This window comes from Kogia breviceps, chromosome X (assembly GCF_026419965.1).
Source record: "Kogia breviceps isolate mKogBre1 chromosome X, mKogBre1 haplotype 1, whole genome shotgun sequence".
NCBI classification, from domain to species: domain Eukaryota; kingdom Metazoa; phylum Chordata; class Mammalia; order Artiodactyla; family Physeteridae; genus Kogia; species Kogia breviceps.
In genome coordinates, this window is record NC_081330.1 from 128,323,765 (window position 1) to 128,345,125 (window position 21,361).

At 52.3% G+C, this 21,361-nt stretch overlaps 1 protein-coding gene and 1 non-coding gene across 7 annotated transcripts in view; one reads left to right on the plus strand and one right to left on the minus strand.

Annotated features, from left to right (window-relative positions):
- The window catches only part of TBL1X (transducin beta like 1 X-linked), a 226,338-nt gene extending 205,395 nt beyond the window's left edge, over window positions 1-20,943 (minus strand). For 5 of the 6 annotated variants that reach the window (XM_067022997.1, XM_067022998.1, XM_059050110.2 and 2 more), the window contains exon 1: window positions 19,799-19,895. The gene's annotated coding sequence lies outside the window, so the exon portion shown is untranslated. Of the gene's footprint in view, window positions 1-19,798; window positions 19,896-20,924 lie in introns of those variants that run through there. The other variant, XM_067022995.1, reaches the window with a different exon arrangement.
- LOC131749043 (U6 spliceosomal RNA) lies at window positions 714-817 on the plus strand. Its single transcript, XR_009333163.1, has one exon. It is a non-coding gene; the product is annotated as a U6 spliceosomal RNA (small nuclear RNA).
- Window positions 20,944-21,361: the final 418 nt, after the last annotated feature.

Consider the following 21,361-nt stretch of genomic DNA (forward strand, 5'->3'; position numbering starts at 1 on the left):
CCGTCTTGCGCACCGCTAGATGCTGAGCAGCATCCCTGGCCTCTGCCCATGAGATGCCAGGAGCTCCCTCTCCCCTAGTTAACTGCAACAGCCTGTCTCCGGATGTTGCCAAATGTCCCCGGGGGGACACGCCTGCCCCCCCACCTCCCCCCACTACCACCTCCCCAGCTGAGAACCCCTGTTCTAAGATGGAACCCAGGAAGCTACATATTTCACAAGCACCTGCTGCTTCCAACATCCACCTACGGGGCTATTTTTCTGGGTACAACAGTCTCGTCCACTGGGGTCATCTTCCTTCCCACACACCAACAGGGCAGGAGGTATCACAATCCCACCTCTTCCCTCTTGCCGCTTAACACACGTGCCTCTTGCCCCCTTTGCTGTGTGACTCTGCATGACCTCCCGACCAGAACAGCCCTCCTCAGCCCATGGATGTGGGATCCGGCCACGTCACTTGCTCTGGTCAACAAGCATCAGTGGGAGGGACAGGCAGAGGTTTCAAACGTTGACTGCGTGATGCAGCTCGGCTGCTTCTTATACCAGATAGGAGGGGCAGAAGTACAAGCCCCAAGAGGCTACTAGCCTCAGGAGGTTAGGAGCTCAGTCTTAAACCCAGCCCAGAGCCTGACCAGGCCTCCCTGATCCCACCCAGCTGAGCCCAGAAGAGCCACACCTCACCACCCACGGACCAGTGAGCAAGACGTCAGTGCCTGGTGCTCTTTTCAGCAGCACATATACGAAAACTGGAAAGATACAGAGATTAGCATGGCCCCCATACAAGGGTAACACAAAAATTCATGAAGCATTCCATATTTTCGATGGAAACTAAACTTTCGGTGGTGAGCATGCTCCAGTGTACAGAAATGTCAAGATACGGTATTATACACATAGAACTGACATGTTGGGCTTCCCTGGTGGCGCAGTGGTTGAGAATCTGCCTGCCAATGCAGGGGACACGGGTTCGTGCCCCGGTCCGGGAGGATCCCACGTGCCGCGGAGCGGCTGGACCCGTGAGCCGCGGCCGCTGAGCCTGCGCGTCCGGAGCCTGTGCTCCGCAACGGGAGAGGCCACAGCAGTGAGAGGCCCGTGTACCACAAAAAAAAAAAAAAAAAAAAAAGAACTGACATGTTATAAGCCAACATTACCTCAATTTTTAAAAATTCTGTAAAGAAGTAAGTGCTTGTTTCTGTAAGCCTTTGGATGTGGGGGTGCTGTTTGTCACACATCATCAGCAAAGCAGAAAGCTGACTAACACACTCCCCAAATATTTCTGAACCAAAATTCTGATTAACAAAAGTGGATATTATTATGACTTTTCTGTCCCTACCCCCACCTGTCTTCCCCCACTCTTTTATGGAGCCACAAACCCACCAACTCAGTCCCCATAAAGGCACACATGGCATCTTTGAAGTCCCGAGGGCCAGGTCCCACTCTTCTCACATCATGGTGGTCTTGCCCACAGCTGACTCAGACTCTGAGACACTAACTCCAGGGAACAGTTCTGTCAGAGTCCCCGAGAGACCCTCAAACTCACAGTGGCAGGGCCACCCACCGACTATGGAGTTCTTGGGAAGGAGAGGCTCTAGACATACAAATGTGTTTGATCAGCAGCAAAAATCCCAGGTCCCTCCAAGACAGAAGACAACCGGGTGTGCTCAGAGATAAATCAAGACTCATCCAGTGGCCGCACCTCAGCGAAAGGCAGGCACACCAGCAAACAGTTCCATGACTTCTGAATCATCCAAGGGACAAACAGCAAACACTAAATAAATATACAAACCTTGCAGGGTTCAGAGGAACAAATGAAGAGACAGAAACAAAGGAAATACGTCTCCTTGAAGACTGTCAATGGAGCCAGAGAATAATGGCCCCCAGAAAGTCCCATGCCCTCATCCCCGGGCCCTGTGACAAAGTTACCGTGCGTGGCAGAAAGGACTCTGCAGATGCGATGAAGTTAAGGATCTTGAGGCGGGGAGATTATCTTGGATACTGGGGTGGCGGGGGCGGGGGGGGGGCAATGTAATCACCTGAGCCCTAAAAAGTGGGCAGTCTCTCCAGGCTGTGGTCAGAGAGAGATGCGACCAAAGAGGAATGATCAGAGAGATGCTGTACTGCTGGCTTTGAAGATGGAAGAAGGGGCCATGAGCCAGGGAATGCAGGAGGCGTCTAGAAGCAGGAAGAGGCAAGGAGTGGCTTCTCCCGAAAGCCTCTGGAAAAGGCGGCGGCCCCACTGCCACAGCGAGACCCATCTCAGACTTGTAACCTCTGGAACTATAAGATAACAGAGTGGAATTGTTCGAGTCGGGAAGTGTGGGGTCATCTCTCCCAAGAGCAATAGGAAACTAACACAGTCAATGATGAGATCAACGGAGAAAACACACATGACCTTCAGCCTTAGCAGTAAGCTCTTCGTTCAAGGCACAGACACCCCAGAAAGTCGTGCCTATGGATATAGCTGGAGAAAAATCAGCCTCCATGTTCTCCCAACTGACCCTGCAATGGTAAGTTATGGCTCTACACAGGCAGAAGGTTTATAAATTCAGAAAAGTAAACAACTCTATGACTCTGTTTCAGTCTAAGCCGGTGTTGTGGCTTCAGGGAGGCCCCAGAAAGCAGCCAAAGTCTAGCTGGTTGGAACCCCATGACCTCAGAGCAACTTCACACTACCCCCTTGGGAACCACAGGCTTCCTATGTCTCACACCAAGAAAGGACCCTCTAAAATCCCATCCAGGGACTTCCCTGGTGGCGCAGTGACTAAGAATCTGCCTGCCAATGCAGGTTCGAGCCCTGGCCTGGGAAGATCCCACACGCCGCGGAGCAGCTAAGCCTGTGCGCCGCAACTACTGAGCCTGCGCTCTAGAGCCCACGTGCCACCACTACCGAGCTCACGCGCCACCACTACTGAAGCCCACATGCCCTGGAGGCCGCGTGCTGCAACTATTGAGCCTGTGTGCCGCAACTACTGAAGCCCACGGGCCTAGAGCCCATGCTCCACAACAAGAGAAGCCACCGCAATGAGAAGCCTGCGCGCCGCAATGAGGAGTAGCCTCCGCTCGCCACAAGTAGAGAAAGCCTGCACATAGCAACAAAGACCCAATGCAGCCAAAAATAAATTTAAAAAATAAAATCCCATCCAAAAGGCAGCACAAAAGAGGGGTCAGCAGGTACAGCTTTAATTGACCAAAACTATTTTCTAGGTTGATCTTTAGGGGAAGAAACGGAACAACTAAAGAGAAGGAGAAGGCAGATACAGTTTACGCCCAATTGGAAGCTGAACTAGAAATGGTTTTATAAACACTGCTCCATCTGTGAGCCGTTTTCCATTTCAACGTAATCTGAAAGGAGCAGCCCGCGCCCTGGGTTTACCCAGCCCGTAACATTCTTCCACCTGATCCCCCACCCCAGGCCCCAAGCCCTCCTCGATTACCCAGAGATTCCGCAAAACGTTTACCAAGAAACTGGAATAACACACACTACAACACGGACAAAGCTCAAAGACCTGACGCTAAGGGGAAAAAGCTAGACAGCAAAGGGTACGTACTGTGTGATTCCATTTATAGAAAATGTCCAGAATAGGCAAATCCACAGGGACAGAAAGCAGATCAGTGGATGCCAGGGGTGGGTGGAGAGGGGATTTGGGAAGTGATGGCTTAACGGGTAAGGGGTTTCTTTCAGGGCGATAACAATGCTATAGAATTAGACAGTGGTGATGACTGCACAACTCTGTAAAAATACCAGGACTTATATACACTTTGAATGAGTGAGTTGCATGGTATGTAAGCTCTATCTCAATAAAGCTGTCATATTAAAAGACAGAAGAAGAAGAGAGAGGAAGAGGAAGAAGAAACAACCACTAAGATATTAGCCAATGATTACAAGTCACTGCAAACTTTACAAAATTTAACCACCCCAAGGAGATTAGTTTACTTAACACGCCTGGAATCCTGCGCACCAGCCCGCTCCAGAGTAAAGGCTCTGAAACTCCTGGGCAGAGGTGGGTAGCAAACTGCGACCGGGGGTGCTTTACGGAACGGGCTCAGGAACAAAGTGGGGCGACTGGGGGTCACGATGAAATGCGGGAAGATGATTTTGCAAAAGTAACGGTTCCCAGCAATTTAAAGCAACTCTCTACAACGAAAGTTTTCTCTCTCTCCAAAATAAAAAAATAATTGTAACAACTACATTGGCTACGGCAGCAAACGTCTCCCGATAACTTCTGGCCGCTCCAAGGCAGCCCATTCAGATTAGACTCCTGAAGAGCAAACTGAAAGGAAAATACGTTTACTGGTCTGGGACTGGCTGCTTCGGGGGGGGGGGGGGGGGAGGAAGGATGGATATTGTTCCCCTGTGAGAGGAAAGGCGGGTGAGCAGCCTTAAGATTCCAGGGCACCCAGCAGCATGGGTCCCATCCCGCCCCACCTGGGCTTGGGCCGTTTCCTCAGAAGGTGACCCCAGCGACCGCAGACGGGGCCCAAGCCAGATCCCGCAGGAGTCGGCGGGGGTATCACGGCCGGCGGCCGGCGCTCATCGGCGCGCCGAGCCACGCATCCCGAGTTATTCTTGGTATCAGCCCCTTGACGTAACAGGGAAGCCAGGAGGAAAGAGCGACGCATTCAAGCATACAGAAAACGGGAAGCTTGGTGAGTAAGATCACAAGTGACATCATAAGACAAGGAGCCGTCTGGGAGAGAAACGTCTGGAACAACCAACCGTCACAGCCTGCAAAGACTTCCTCTCAGGCACGTGTGGGCCTCCGACCAGTAACGTCTGCCACCAGCCGGGAACGTGCTGGAAACGCAGAGTCTCAGGCCCCACCCGGATTTCCTGACTCAGACATTCTGGGGACGGGGCCTGGCCACCTGCGTTTCCACAGGCCCTCCCTCCAAGGCGTGCTGGTAACGCAGCGACGTTTGAGAACCACCGGTAAGGTCACAAAAATACTCAGAGCAACGCTATTCATAATAACCCGGAAGACGGAAACAAGCCAGACGTCCAACAACGGGTGAACGGGTCAATGGTGGCGCGTCCACAGCTGACGGAGTCCTACCCAGTCATAAGAAGGGATGAATTAGTGACACAGGCCACAAGACGGATGACGCCGAAAATCACCAGGCTGGGTGAGAGAAGCCAGGCAAAATGGTGAGTACGTACTGTGTGATTTCACGGATATAAAATTCTAGGATATGCAAACTAACCTATGTAGTAACATAAAGCCATCAACGGCTGCCCGGAGGTGGGGGGAAGCAGAGAGAGATGACAGAAAGGCACAGGGAAACGTGGAAGCCACGAAAAGACGTGTCACCTTGACGCGCACGTGCCCGAGAAGCCAGCACCACAATCCAGACAGCAGATACAGGAGAAAGCTGACGAAGGTGCACACCTCGTGCACGCCTGCTTCACCTCAAGCAAGTGGTAAAAGGGGCAAAGGCAGCGTGACGCGACCCCACGGAGATAGACACGCAGGGCTACACAGCTGTGTGTGCACAGCGGAGCGTGCCACAAACAGCACCCAGCACGCCGCGCCCGGGGCTGTCAGCACCCGGAATCCTGCCCGACCGGCTGGAAGTTACAACCCCACGGCTGGAAGTTACAACCCAACGGTGCGGTGCGGGCATTCGGGGAAATCAGCATATGCTCAGGGATCACCTTCGAAACAGGAAGGAGCTTAGAGCAGGAAAAAGAAACAAAACCCAGCGTCTGTTCCGACGGAAAAGCCCTGCATTTTGGAAGCCCCCAAAGCAGGGCCGGCTGCAGGGGTGCGGGCAGGGAGAGGCCCCAGGGATGCGCGACAGGGAAGGGGACGCACGCAGGTAAGCGGGCTGGGGCCCAGGCAGGGGGCCCTGAACTTCTCAGGGGTCCCAAAGGTTGACCAGATGAAGAAAGCAGGGGGTGGAGGCCCGGCTTGTGCGCGCTCCGCACTCCGGGAAGCAACGGAAAACCCTGCAGAAACCAAGAGAAACCGAGACCGCGGAGGGTGCAGCGGCAGGCGCTCTGCAAGGCTGGGCTCACAGCGGCCGCTCCCTTCCAGCACAGTCACACCGCGTATAGAGTCTTTCCTCGGGCTCAGGCTCTTCGCCCTCCTTTCTCAGTTCTTGGGGACGAGATAAGGATGAAGTGTGATTTCCAGATCAAAGCCAAGGGCTGGCCCCAGACCGTCTTGTGTAATTTCGCGCTGTTCACTGGTAAAGGAACACTTCTAAAGGGATTTCTTTTCCCTCTAAAGTGAGCTCCCCAAACCTTCCTTGTCCTTTGCTATAGAAAAAGATCCGTATTTCCCTGGAATGTATGAGGATGGAAAGATTTCTGACCTTCTTTTGTAAGTCTGACGGGGGTTTTAGTCCTTCAACTTTACTAAGTCTTTAACCAGGAGATTCACGCTTCTAAAGGCAGGGTACTTGACCTCGGCACTAATGACCTCTTGGGATGAGTAATTCTTTGCGGGCTTTGGGGCCGCACCCCCTGCATTACAGGGTGCTGGGCAGCAACCCCAACCTCTCTCCACTAGATGCCGGTGGCACCTCTTCCCCACTGGTGACAACCAGAAAGGCCCCCAGACATTGTCCAGCGTCCCTTGAGAGCAAAACTGCCCTTGGTCGAGGACCACTGAGCTAAGGTATATCCCGACCAAGGTGGAACTTCCGTCAAAGTCAAACATCCAATGCCACTGAAAGAAACAGGACCGGATGGGATTTCAAGAAGGAGGCAGCAGGGGCATGGAGGGTTGACTGCCCTACCAGGGACTGAGCCCATCTCTGTAAACACAGTTCCTTTTCCAGACTCCTCACCTGTCCAGTGCAGCCCTTTATGCACGATTCTTCACAATTAACACGACCCTAAACATACGATGAACTCCTCTAGATTCACAGTCTGCTGACTACAAGTAAACGTTTCTCTCCCTCTTTTGGGGGGGGCGTGCCGCAAGGGCACGCGGGATCTTAGTTCACCGACCCGGGATCAAACCTGTGCCCCCTGCAGTGGAAGCGCAGAGTCTTAACCACTGGACCGCCAGGGAAGTCCCTAAACGTAAACGTTTTTGTGTTTTTACAGAGCTACTTACTTCCCGCGTGGCTCCACCCTGAGAGCCTGCAACCAGCCCATCGCTAATCCTGATTTCACAGGGAGGACACCAAGGCTCCGCGTCGCCCCGTCCTGCACGCTCCGTATCCCTCTCCCGGAGGGGAAGGCTCACTAAATCACCTCTCACCGTCAGGTTCTGAGCAAAGGGAAATCTACAGGGACAGAAAGGAGACTAGGGGCTGCCTGGGGCTGGCAGGGGTGGCAGGAATGGACGACTTGACATTGATGAAGACGTGAGTGATCTTACTGGGGAATGAAGATGTCTGAAACCCGGATGATGACCGATGACCGCACCACTCGGTAAACTGACTAAAAATCACTGAAACTGTACACTTGAAATGGGTGCTTTTTATGGTACGTAATTTATACCTCAGTAACACCGTTCCTGAAAATCAACTAGACCTTAAATGGGACTTAGAGATCTTCGTGAAATTAATCACCGCAGGGCTTCCCTGGTGGCGCAGCGGTTGAGAGTCCGCCTGCCGATGCGGGGGACGCGGGTTCGAGCCCCGGTCCGGGAGGATCCCACGTGCCGCGGAGCGGCTGGGTCCGTGTGCCACAACTACCAAGCCTGTGCTCCGCAAGAAGAGAGGCAGCGACAGTGAGAGGCCCGTGCAACGCGATGAAGAGTGGCCCCCGCTCGCCGCAACTGGAGAGAGCCCTCGCACAGAAAGAAGACCCAACACAGCCCAAAATAAATATAGATAAATAAAATTTTTTTTTAAAATGGGACCCCAGCTTACCCCTCTATTGTGCCAGGAGCTGAGAAAATTAAAATTCACAAAGGACAGCTTATTCTGTGCACCATTTCATGTTTAAATATGAACTGGGAAACAATGAAAACATACAGTCTCTGGTTTTATTCAGTTACGTTTTCTGGAAACACAGGATGATCAAAAAATTACATAATGGAATTAAGAACTATTAACTATTGGGTGGACAGGAGCTGTACTGACCGAGAGAAAAAGGAAATAATTTCCATGAGCTAATCGTATCCTATATTTAGCTGGAGTATACTAATGTAATTAACCAGGGGTGTACAACTTTGCTAACTTCAAATTTCCAGTTGTAAAGCCTCACATACAATTATCTGAACTACATCTGATTTTTATTTTTGTGGGAAAATGAAGATAGCTAATTTTAATACACCAAGCTTCCCAAGAAGAAGTAACTGCCTTCCTTGACAGAAATTACGTGAACGGTAATTCACAACACCGCAAACGCGTGTGTTTTTAGATCTTCCCGCAGCGGTTGGCATACTTGGAGATTCCACGTCCCGCCGACGCAACCGTTTGGTGCTACTATTCCCCTACATTCCTGGTCTGTACACCTGTGCCTCTAGTGCCCAGAGAGTATACACAGATCTCTGCACTTCACGGGTACCTGAGGTATGCATTGAGGAAATAAAGTCAAATTTTGTGCCCACTTCTGTGAACAGTCTCGGGATGGGGCTCTCCTCCGATACATCTCTGAATATTATTTAGGGTAATTTGGCTGGCAAATAATCAAGTGAATAATTATTAGAAAATTATCAACAACAAAGACAAAAAGATTCTTCTCCAGAGCTGAAGCGACTGACCACTGCCTAGCTGACCTGCTGGAAATAAGAAGTCAGGGCCTGGACAAGGCTCAAGGAAACCGGCTAAAAGCAAACTACTTTGTGTCATTTCTCCCTCCCCTTAGATGGACAGGCACAGGGCAGATAAAGGACATTCCCAAAGACTTTCATTAAAACTAAATTTGTTACAGGAGCTTAAATGTCCTGATCTCTGCAGAGCAGAGGTAAAGGTACATCATCCAGATGGCAAAAATTCTACCTCCTGGGAATTCCCTGGCTGTCCAGTGGTTGGAACTCCGTGCTTTCACTGCCAAGGGCCTGGAGGGCCTGGGTTCAATCCCTCGTGGGGGAACTAAGATCTCGCAGGCCACGTGGTGCAGACTTAAAAAAAAAAAAAAATTCTACTTCCTGCTTCTCCTCTCTTCACAGTAGGTGACTTCTGAATATTACTGTAAAGAGAAGCAAACTTTTTTTTGTTTGTTTAAGTAGGAGATAAATACATCAGTTTACCAAAGGACAAATGAACGTCCACGCGGATCCTGATGAGCGTGAAATGACGTGTGGCCCTGGTGCCCCGACGGTATGGAGAACAAGACCATCGATAGCTGCAGGCGTCTGCATGCAAAGTGCAGGTCTCTGCTTCCCTTTACATACAAAGCTACGCTGCAAACTCAGTATCCACAGAGGGAAAAATAGGCACAAACACCAAAAATCATGCACAAAACCGAAGCTAAGGTATCAATCATTTCAAATTAAACAAACAAGAAGGCTGGTGTGGAAACCTGGAACTACCTGCGGTCAACATTTAGTGTCATGAAAACCAAAGCTTCAGCCATTCTCAGCAAACGACCCCAGCCAAAGACCTGAAGTTTGGAGGTGAGTCCTATGCCTCACCTCCACAGCCTACCACGTGGTCTGGGTTGCGAATATAACTTTTGTATTTATTTACTCTCTGTAACACCAGTAATACGGCATCAACCAAAATGACAGTTTTCTCTTTTAAAAAGCCTCTAACGTGAAATGCAAAAAATAAACAAATAAAAGATTTAGTAACAACCATGATGGATGAGATATGATTCTGGAAAAAAACAACAACAAACAGCCAGACTGAAGGCACCCAGAGACTTTTACCACAACCCAGTTCCAGCGTTATCTCACATCTTTTAAAGTTTGAATCACTGATTCGACAAAAAGCCTGGTTCTTGGGAGCCCTGAGGGCATCCGTCAATGAAAGCAGCTGATTTATAAACAGAATTAAGTGATTATAAAAACACTGCGGGCGTCATGAAATGCTTAAAAGGCACAGCATTGTTCCAAAGTTTCCTCGTGCACCTGCAACTGGGATATTGTCATCTGGTTCTGAAACACAAATATTTTTCCAGCTTTAAAAACACGCACAGTCCAGTAGATCCAAAACGCGCACGGTACCCTGTCAACGTATGTTGTTTCTTCCCCAAATCACATCATTAATAGCTGTGCCTCTGGAGGGATGTCCAGTCTTTAAGCTGGCAGATCTCAGTCACAACACATGTGTGTGTATGTACACACACACACACACACACACCCCGTGGCAGGTGAAGCCAGAGGGAAAAAGGGGAATACATCTGTGTCCCACTTTATTCAGGGACTTCAATATCAGCCCCTCATCACCTCTGGGGACCCCATCAGTGATCTCTAGATGCTTTTTCACTGTATACCCCTCTCAGTGAAAACCTTTTAAGCATTAACTCCAACTCACGGTAAGGTATTAACTAGAGGTAACACTCAACAAACATTATACCCACTTTTCATAGACCACAAATAGACATTTTGTAACTATTAAATAAAAATAAAAAAACAGAGAACGTTAAGTTTCTTCCTGCACTCCAGTGAATCTCATTGTCACTGCCAGAGAATATGCAGTCAGTCCACTTGGGAGCCCACTTTGTGAATTCCAACCTGAGACAAGGCATTTCTGTCACCCTCTGCCCCAACTACACCTGGAGACTACTGGTTTCAAGGAAATGTACTAGGAGGCCCGTGAAATTTATCAGGCAAGTCTAATTTCCACAGGCCTCTCCCCTGGTTCTCATCTGGTCTACAACCATTTCTGTCGTGCACTAGACACATGAGATCATTACTTCTTATTTTCACCAACTTCTGAGCTGGGTGCCCCTCCAAAGCTGTTTCTCCTGGCAAGGCTTTTTGAAGAATTATGCCACAGATCTCTGGAAATTGTTGAAACTGGCACAGAATCATTGTGCATCTTAGAAATACAAACCTAATGGGATATTTTTTCATAATCAAATTAGGAGTTAAAGCAAAGCGTATCTCCCAAGACTGACCTGTGACTGTCAGGGACTGGCGACCGTTGTTTTTACTTTGATAACTGTGAATGCTTGAGTCTTTACCAACACAGGGCTGGCATTCAAGTTTCAAGGGATTAAAATGCCTGATAACATTCTGCTGGAAAAAGAACCTAAGGCAAGGACCCAAGTTTATTCTGTCTCCCAATGAATCAAATGGTAGAGACATCAATTCTCTGCTCAGCTGCTTTTCTAAATACAACCTAAAACTCGGCAACCACCTGGAACTTTATAGGTGCTGAGAACTATGTTTGCATACCGGGGCTACAAACGTCTGCATCGTATGAATGGGGTAACATCCCTCCAACGCCACTTTCTCATTTCTCATCTTCAAACGGATGTCGAGATAACGAGGGTGTACCTCGAAGGGTAGAGCTGACCCGGCTAAGGCTAAAAATCACCCCCAACGCACGAGAAACAAAAAGCACTGCTCAGTTACACAGAGTTTTCTCCAGTTCCCAACCATGACTTACATGGTCTTACCATATTAAAGTGTTTGTTATTCCCGATTTAAGAAATAAAATGGCACCACATACAATAAGCTTCTTTTGCCCAAATTTCCATCTATCGGAAAGTTTAAACAAGCAGAAGTGTTTGCAAACTGGATACCGGATGTTCGCACAGACTCTGAAGCCCAATGACAACGGGCAAGTCTATAATAGTTATGAGTCAAGCTCTCCAAGAAGCGGGCAGTGTGCCTCTAGCCTTTGCTCCAACATGGGTGAGGCTGGGCGTCCAGATTGCAGTAGACATGAGGAAAGTCTTCAGTATCTTGGAGAGAGAGAAGGTGATCACTGCAGCCGCGGCGGGGAGAGTCCTCACCTCCTCCTGCCTCTGTATTCTCCCTGGGGGTTGGCGGTACAGTGTTCCAAAAAGGAAAGTGCTCCAGGCGGGCTATTTGGGGTCATATTCTGGGTTCCAGGCTCCAGAGAAGTAAGCAAAGAAAACTCTCATGTTTTCTTTTCAGTATTCCAGCTCCATCCACCACGATAGGAAAAAATGACAGGAATTCAAAGCAGAGACACTCTCTTCAAGAATAAACACTATGAATTTTGCCGTGAGCATTGTTTGTGCTTATTTTACAGGGTCTCCTGAGACTGGGAAACTACAACGCTCATAAGAGTTATTCAGAGGCACCCCACAGCCCAAAGTGTCTTCTGAATTGCTGGGGATTCTTTTACAGTAAGACATGAAACTAACTTAGCAATGTTAAGTTGAATATTGTTTATTTCAATCATGGGTAGTAAAACGATAGTTAAAGCATGGAACATAGTTTACCCAAACTGCTAGTTAATATAAAACCACCATAATCCTTAACCTACAAAAGTGTTAAAAAAAAAAAGAGCCTACACAACATTTAACGTGTGCCTTTTCCACATTACAATCCGCACACACGGGGTAGGAGAGGCCTCAAGATCAGCTCATCAAGCCTTTCACTCTACAAGTGAGGACTCACACAGGTTCAACAACTTCACACAAGCAGGCAGGCAAGCCAAGGCAGGACACAAGGGACCAAAACGCCAGGCGAAGGGTTCTCTAGAAAACATATTCCTCGCTTGATCACCAATAGTGAAATTACGACCCAACGTAAAATTCAGGTTAACAACCACACAGAAACACAGAGGTAGGAATTTATTTCTACAACAAACTAGTGCAAACACAACTGGATATTTTTAGTACACTTTATGGTCACATTATCAACCCACTGGGAAAACCACGCCTCTTAATGTGTGTCCTGTTTTTGAAACTAAAGACGTGAGTCTAACCTACTGATACATTTTACATAATACTGCTCCAGAAAGAGTCTCGGAAAGAGCATCCAAAAATGCCCCATCTCAACTGATTTGGCAGCAAGGATCAACTGGCGTAGGAAATGCACAAATCCTACAGGCAGCTCCAACAAGACACCTGGTATTTTTTCACTATGATTTCTTACAAGCCTTAAGAAGCTCTTAAGTTTTGGCTTTTCCTTGCTTTTGATAATATCCACAGCGCAAGATCATTGTGAGGAAAACACACTGGCCCAAGTGTGCTACAGTATAAAATTCATGAGTCAAGGAAGGTGCTGGAAGAGTGGAGAGATTCACTACTGGGCATTTCATCCTGAGTTAAAATGTGATTACCAAGACCAGGAGAGCAGAGCTATCTGCAGGTGGCCCAGGTGAGGGGCTGAGGAAGCAGGGAGCATGGAGGGAAAGCGCCGCGGACGCCTGTGGGGTGACGGAATTCAGCTGCTTGCTATCCTGATGATGGTGCTGGTTACAGACGTTTAAGCATGTTGAAATGCAGAATTTATCATACAGTAAAATTTAGGAAATATATAGAGGATATATAGGTGTCTGTATATAGCACGTGTGTGTGGTGTGTGTGTATGCCAGCCCTGAAATTTAACTTGGGGGGGGGGGTGGGGATAGAAAAGCAAGCAAGCAATTGATGGAGACCACGGTAACTAAAGAAGATATATTATATTATTGTCATCGTTGGCTATTTCCACACCAATTCCCAACTTCAGAGTTGAGGAAAACCGAAGGACACCAGGCTCCAAACATGATAATAGCCCTCCTTCTGTTAATACAAGCCTGAGAAACAAATTTTATTTTGTCTCCCAAGAAGAAACCCAGGGCTGGAGAAGGTAGCTGACGTGCCCGGAGGCAGTGAGTCCGTGGTGAACTGGCTGCAAACCAGGTTTCCCTCAGACCACATCCCCGGCCCCAGGACCACGGGAGCCCACAGGGCCCCCAACCCGGCTGGGCTTAGCGCGCTCCTCCGGGGGGTCCCAGGACACAGGGCCGCGGGCCGGCTCGGGAGGACCGGACTCCAGGTACGAGCAGTGCCCCGCCCCGGAAGAGGGCCCCACTGCGGGTCCGCACCAGCCGCCCCCCGCCGGTTCCGGGTCCGCTACCCACAGGGGAGGACAGGGCCTGACACAGCAGCCCGAGTCCTGCCGGCAGCCGACACCTCCCTCGCTGACTCGTCCCCGCCCCCCAAGCAGGGCGGCGGAGGTCACCCCAAGTCCAGGTGGACCGACATTTCGCTGGGCACAGAGAGGGTCCGAAAACAGCAGACAGGAACCGGTGTTCCCCCGATAAATACCCAAGTCCCAAGAAGCCAACCAAAGGGAGACCTGGTCAATCTGCAGTGACATCGGCAAAACCAACCGGAAGGAGCCACGCAGGCGCGCTGGCATCGGGGGCTCTAACATACTCGAGCTGAGACGGAGCTCAGGCGACTCGCAGCCCCCGTCCCCAACACCTCCTGGCCTCGCGCCGCTGCCCTGCCCGTGGACCTTGCTCAAGACAGGGCTGCCCAGCGGACAGCAGAACTCGGGGCCGGTGTCTCCACCCTGGCCTCACGGACATTAAGCGACGGGTGGTTCTCTGCGTGTGGGTCTGTGCCGTGCACTGTGGGATGTTACGCAGCATCCACGGACACCCCCCCACGCACCCCGGGATGCCAGGAACATCACCGTCCCCGTGCCCCAACTTGTGACAACCACACACGTCTCCAGACATTGCCAAATGCTGCTTGACGGTAGGGGACAAAACCGCCCTGAGAACCACGGGCTGACTACAAGCTTCTAGAGTTCAACACTGACAAAACGGTTTCGATAAACCACCCTCTCCTCTACCTTCGGCTCTAAGGCCTCCCTTTCTCTTGGACCTGCGAGTCACGCGCCAGCTCCACCTCCTCCTTCCCAACTACCAAGAACAAACCGAAGCCATGGAAATGGTACCCAACTTCCTCTACCAGAAGAAAGTACTCTCTTCTCTGTTTTCAAGTTTAAATTGGCTCCAATTTAATTTTTCAATGGCTTCCAGTTCACATCTGCAGTCTTCAATCAGGCAGCGGATTCTCAATAAATATTTGACGACGGCGATAACGCACCAAAGGGCTTTGCAGGAGGCGGCCACCTCCACGGTCAAGTTCCCGGGGAGCGCATTTCTTAATGATTGCGTTTTTCCCCCGAGGTTTTAAACTCATTTTCTCAGAGCCGGCTCCTCTTCCCTCTGTAAACATGCTGACTGTCTGTCCCTTCCCACATCCAGCATTTATTCTGGGTGCTGGGTCTCACTGTGTTCGTGTGGCCAGGGCCAGCCAGTTGGTCGAGCCCCGGGGAAAGGATGAACGGGAGGGAAGGGCCAAGGAGGGCAAGACCCGAGGGAAAAACTCACATCCAGCCTCCACTCAAGAGGCCGGTTACTTCCTTCACGCTAAAAATAGTTATGGAAAAAAAAAAAAAAAAAAGAAAGTTTATCTTTCCAACTTAAAAAAAAAATTGTTTACAAAATGACTTTAGTCTTGCTTCCTGATTGAAACTATTTTTTAAACGTCTCGGGTGGTGAAAGATTAACAACTTATTGGAAGTCACGTACTCTTCTTTTCTAAGGGAGAAAAAGGAGGCAAATGCAAGGTATCGGGGACACGACACCTGGGACAGTCTCGCCTCACATGGCAGAGCGATCGTGCTTGTCCTGTGGCCCGGTCAGGCCTGGTAATAACCACGTGTGCAGAGCACAAGACCCAGACACCTGGCGGAAAGCTCAAAGAGGGGGCAGCCTCAGGGTTGGGGTGTGGGGTCCTCCCTCCCAATAGGTAACTGATGAAGGGTCTGAATTCCTGACACTCAGGACCTACACGAGATAGCTCTTGTGGGCCTGGCTTCCCTCTGCAGGAACCCATTTCCCGCCTCCGGAAGAGAGTCGCGGACATCCCAGGTGTCTCAAAGGCTTGACAGGTCACAGCAGTCCTGAGACAAAGCAAGAGTGAGGACAAATGGCAGGGGGGATCTGGGAAGTCTCCTCTCTCACAGAGGCAAAACGGGGTTTTACCCCCAGCCACAAATAAAATTTCTAATACGTTGCTACAAAAAAATACAAAAGACTATGCAAAGAACACACCAACTAAGTAATAAAAATAACATCCTGACTCAGGGACCGGTATACAGGAAACGGCCAGCACTCAGCCACTTTTTAAAAATACTTTGACTGTTGTCAAGCCTCACTTTGTTGGAAGGATTCCTGCATCAGCCTTTTAATAACAGAAGATTTTGCCCTCAAGAAATTAAACCTTAGGGCTTCCCTGGTGGTGCAGTGGTTGGGGGTCCACCTGCCGATGTGGGGTACGCGGGTTCGTGCCCCGGTCCGGGAGGATCCCACGTGCCGCGGAGCGGCTGGGCCCGTGAGCCGTGGCCGCTGAGCCTGCGCGTCCGGAGCCCGAGCTCCACAACGGGAGGGGCCGCAGCAGTGAGAGGCCCGCGTACCGCAAAAAAAAAAAAAAAAAAAAAAAAGAAAGAAATTAAACCTTAAAATTTAAGCCATAAACTTGGGGGGAAGAGTAGGTAGCGCACGCCCAGCAAGGCTTTAAACGTATCCGATGAGGGCCTCTAAATCACCTAAAGCCTCTAAATCACCCACGTGGGGCTTTACTGATGGTGACACCTTGGGCTCCCCACCACCCCAAGAGATGCTCGCCACGACACGCTCAAAGGTGGGCAACATGGGGACCGGCGATGCCATTTTTCAGATGGGGAAACCGAAGCACTGAGACACTAAATGCCGTGTCCAAGGTTAAGTACTCAGTGAGAGACTCCAGCTTGGAGTTCTGGTTTTCTAATTCAAAAGTGATCCAAACCACCTCAAACTAAAAAACCACAGCTGTCAATCTCACTGAAATCACTTTCCTAGGTCACCTGCTAGCTGAAATGGGCCTGCCTTTCTTTTTTTTTTCTTTTAAGTCTACCAGTAAATTATTTCAAACTCAAACCACAGCTGTCAATCTCACTGAAATCACTTTCCTAGGTCACCTGCTAGTTGAAATGGGCCTGCCTCTCTTTTATTCTGGTCTACCAGTAAATTATTTCAAACTCAAACCACAGCTGTCAATCTCACTGAAATCACTTTCCTAGGTCACCTGCTAGCTGAAATGGGCCTGCCTTTCTTTTTATTTTGTTAAAGTCTACCAGTAAATTATTTCAAACTCTTAGCAGCCTCTCCCCTCCTCCCACAAAAAGGAGACTCTCTTTACTGCCTTCTTTATTAATCCTTAGTTGCAGTAACTATAGAGAATCTCCCTCCAATAGAACGTTCTGCAAGTTCTGCACTGTCCCAATATGGCGGCCACTAGCTACACACATCTATTGAGGATGTGAATTATGGGTAGAGCACTGAAAGAACAGAATTGTGTATTTTAGTAACAACAGTAACATTCAGTAACAACTGAATTTTAGTTAATTTGAATCTAAACATGCACAGGTTGGCGGATAATTAAGCTATAGACAAAAACAATCTTTCCACTGTGGTGGACATTTCATGATTTCTGTTGAGATTCATCCAGGTGTATAAACAGATTTCAATGCAGGTTCTTCTGTGTGTGTGTGAGTGAAAGTGAGAGTGAGAGAGAGAGAAAGAGTGAGAGTGAGTGAGAGTGAGTGAGAGAGAGAGAGAGAGAGAGAGAAACTTAACGAGCTTGTCTTCAGGAAGCTGCACACCACGTATACACAGGAAGGCAAAATAACACCAAGCTTAAGAGGTGGGCTTTCGGAATCAAACCATCCTCCCTCCACCATATATTAGCAAGTCAGTGTCCTCTGAAGCAGAATGGAAATAACTGCTGCACACAGGGCATTAGTGCCTGTAAAACCCTCACTGCATGGCACTGGACTAACATTAGGAAAATTATTCTACCTACGCAATACCAACAACTAAAACTTACAGGCAGCTTTGTAGCTTTCAAAAAACGTACACGTACATTCCCTCTTTCTGTCCTTGCACTACCCAATGAGTACCACGATTTCAGTTCCCGTTTTTATCTTTACACAGACGGAAAACGACACTCAGAAGTTACAGGACTTGAAGGTCAACGGTAGAGCACAACGGGGCGGGCCCTGTCACTAGTTCAGGCCAAACGGGGACAAAGGCTGCTGCTTTCCTAGCAAAGCGCTACGCGTCCTGATGCAGTCGGACGCGGGGGCTCTACTCCCCTTTCTAATGCCTAGAGCTGAGCCCCTCCTAACGGCCCACCCAGGTAGACTCATGACGCCATCACACAGATGAGAAAACTGAGACTCCCATGGTTAACGCTGAGATTCGAGACCAACTAGGACGCCACAGACTTCATTTAAACACCCAAACTTTCAGGAGGGGTGAGCTTTGGGAGGCTTAAGGGTCAAGGTGCGAAATTTAAATGGGGGGTGTTGACAACTCCTGGAGTGACTTAAACCCCGGACAGAAGAACAAGAAGAGCCAACCTCAGAAGATCCAGTGACACACACCCTGCTGTGCACCAACACCAAATCAACAGCTAAAGTCTCCACGTTCGTCCTACAGGTGTGTGTCCCCTTCAGGTCTGCAATACCCTTAAGGGGCTATCTTAATAGGTGGGTCAAGTCACGCACTTCAACTTTCATCCCTGGATTCATTATCCACCTGGAGGCTTTTCCACGAAAATCTGCCCTACGTTTGCGATATTAACCTCCCTTAACGTAAAAGCGGCATCTTCACGTCTCAACTGTTCCATACTCAACATTCGCCCGCCGCCCCATCGCGTCGCGCCTCTCCTAGGAATGACTAGTTGTAAACTTTTCATAAGATCGTCCCGGGCCATTTCCTACCCCGAGGCCACCGTTCAGGACTGAAGAGGGGAGCTCCCCTCCCCCTCCCAGGCTGGAGTCCAGCCCCTCTCCTTTCAGGTTAACCCAGGGACTTGCGCGCCTGGAGAGAGAAAAACATCCAGCAGTCAGGTCAAACCACATGTGACAAAGCAAAGCAGAAAGCGTGGCACAGTGAATAAGGCATGGAGTTCCTGTTTCTTTTGGGGTTCTGCTCCACAACATCAGCGACAGAAAAAAAACAAAACCCACCTCCGACTCTAACTTTGTGGAATTTCCAAAGCGAGGGGCTCGGAGAATTTGAGGCCGTGCTAAGAACGAGTCCCCGCGCGGGCCTCACCGCGCACGGACAGCGCACGTGAAGGGCAGGCCCTAACCCAGCGCCCGCGGGCCTCTCTGACAACCCCCAACTGTCACAGACCCGGCGACCTCCGGCGACCCTCGAAGGCGCGCCCCACCCCACTCCGAACACCGGCCCCCGTGGGCAAGGTCCCCCTGGGGAGCAGCGCCCGGGACGCGAATCTGGGGGCACCCCTCCCCCAGCCCGGGAGCAACAGGTCTGCAGCCTCCCCAGGCCGCGCTCCACAGACCCGACCAGACTAGAGACGCCCCCCGTCCGCCGAAGTCGCCCCCAGGCCGCGCTCCTCGCTCGGGCTGGGGAGCTCCCGACTTCCTTGACAGTTTCTGCGCCTCGGAAACTGAGCCGCCCAGGGCCCGCGCCGCCGCGCTTCCAGCCGGCCCGGGCCTGGCCGGCCCGCGCCCGGGGATGAATGGGGCTCCCCTCCCCCCACGGGGGATCCCGCGGCGGCGCAGGTCCGTCCAGCCAGCCCCGGGTTGGGCAGACAAAGGGGCACCGGGGGACAAATCCAGCGGTTCCCCAAACTTGCCGGCCACCTCCCCCTCCCCGAAACAAAGGAGCCCCCCAGCCTCCACCCGCCCCCAACGCGCCACCACTTTGGGGAGCAGCCAAAACGGAGTATTGTGCAGCCTGCAGGGAGCGCGCCGCACCCCAGCCCAAACCCGGGAGACATTTGGGGACCTGCCCCTCCAGAGACCCGGAGGCGGGCGGAGCGTGCGGGCGCCCCGGCCCGCCGGCCTGACCCAGGAGGGAGGGAACCGCCGGCCCCCACGCGGGACAAGTTCGCGCCCCCCCCGCCCCACCCCGTGCCCGGTCGGCCGGCCGGCCGGCCGGCCGAGCCCCGCGCACTCACCTCGCCGCGAACAGCGCAACTTGCGGCGGCGCCGCCGCCCCGAAACCTCCCTCCGGCCGGCCGTCGCCGAGCCCGGGCCGTGCCGCGGCCGAGGAGGGCCCGGCGCCCGGAGCAGCCGCGCGCCGCCCCCGGGCCGCCCCCGCCCCGCCGCAGCCGAGTCCCCGAGAGGCGCGGGCGCTGGAAAGTTTCGGATGCCGAATGGCGGCCGAGGGCGCTGCTGCTGCTGCTGCGGCGGCGGCGGCGGCGGCGGCGGGGCGGGGGCGCTGGCGGCACCTCGCTCCCGAGCGCAGAGAGTGCGCGGGGGTGGGGGGGCTGGGGCGGGAGCGGTGGCGGCGGCAGAGGGCGGGACGGCGGGAGGGACCGGCACGGGCAGTGACCTCCGGGGGGAGCGGCCGCCAGCGCGCCGACCCCGGCCGGGAGGACTGCCAGGGAGGCCGCCTCCGCCGCCGGGCCGGCCCCTCCCCCCACGGCGCCCAGCCCGCACCCTCCCCCACCGCCCGGGGACAGGGGGACGAGAGCCCGGGTGCCCCCCCCGACCCCCCCACACGCCCGGGGGGAGGGGCGCGTCCCAAGGTGGTCCCTCCCCCACGGAGGATGAGGACACCAGGCCTGCCCTCCCCCACAGCCACGAGAGAGAGAGTCCGCCCCCAACACAGCCCCTCCCCCGGGGCTCCAGGGAAGACTCGCGTCCCGGCCCGCCCCGCCCCCACGGCGGGGCTACCTGCGACCCTCCCCCGTCCCTCACCCCTGACTGTGCTCTCCCCGCCGCGCCCGGAGTGGCTGAAGGGAACCCGGGTCTCCCTAGTGTATCCGAACCCCGTCCCTTCCTCGTGGCCTCCATGCGGGCGGAAGGAGACGCAGGCCTGTGCCCACCCCGTCCCAGGCCCGAACCCAGCCAGGAGGGGACAGAAGCCCGGTCACCAGCACCGCGGTTTCCAGGGAAGGGGGGAACCGGGCCACCGCTCTGTTACCCTCCCCCACCTCCAAGAAGCAGCCGCCCAGCTGCCCTAGCAGAACCCCTGCAACCTGCCTGAGGACGCCGCTCCCTCAAAATCGGCGGCCGGGAGGACACCCCAACGGTCTCCTCCCTTCCCCGGAAAAGTGGGGGCCCAGGGGGAGCCTCGACCTTTGCAAAATGCCTCCAGCGAAGAGCCGGCCGTGCGTGGGGAGAAAGAAACCCGGGCCCAGCGGGGTGGAGGCTCCCGGCGGGGGCAGGGGGAAAAAGCCGGGCCCTCGGGCCTTCTCACCCTCGCCCCCGTCCGGAGGCGTCGGGCCTCGGGCCCCGGCGAGATGCTAAGGTTGCCGCAGCGCGCTCGGCCCAGCCCTGGTGAACCCGAGGCCCCAGCGCTCCTGCCTCGCCTCCCGGTGACAACTGCCCCCCACTCGAGGCCTGAGTTCACTTAAACAAACATCTGCACCCACCCGCCGGCACCTTGGGTGTCTGCTTTAACGAACATTTTAGAATTAGGCTTTGCCCCTCCCTTTGGCGTGTAAGGAGCTTCGCCCCAAGAGCCCAGTACACACAGCGTTTTACACTGGAACCTCACTTGCTCCTTGCTGGGA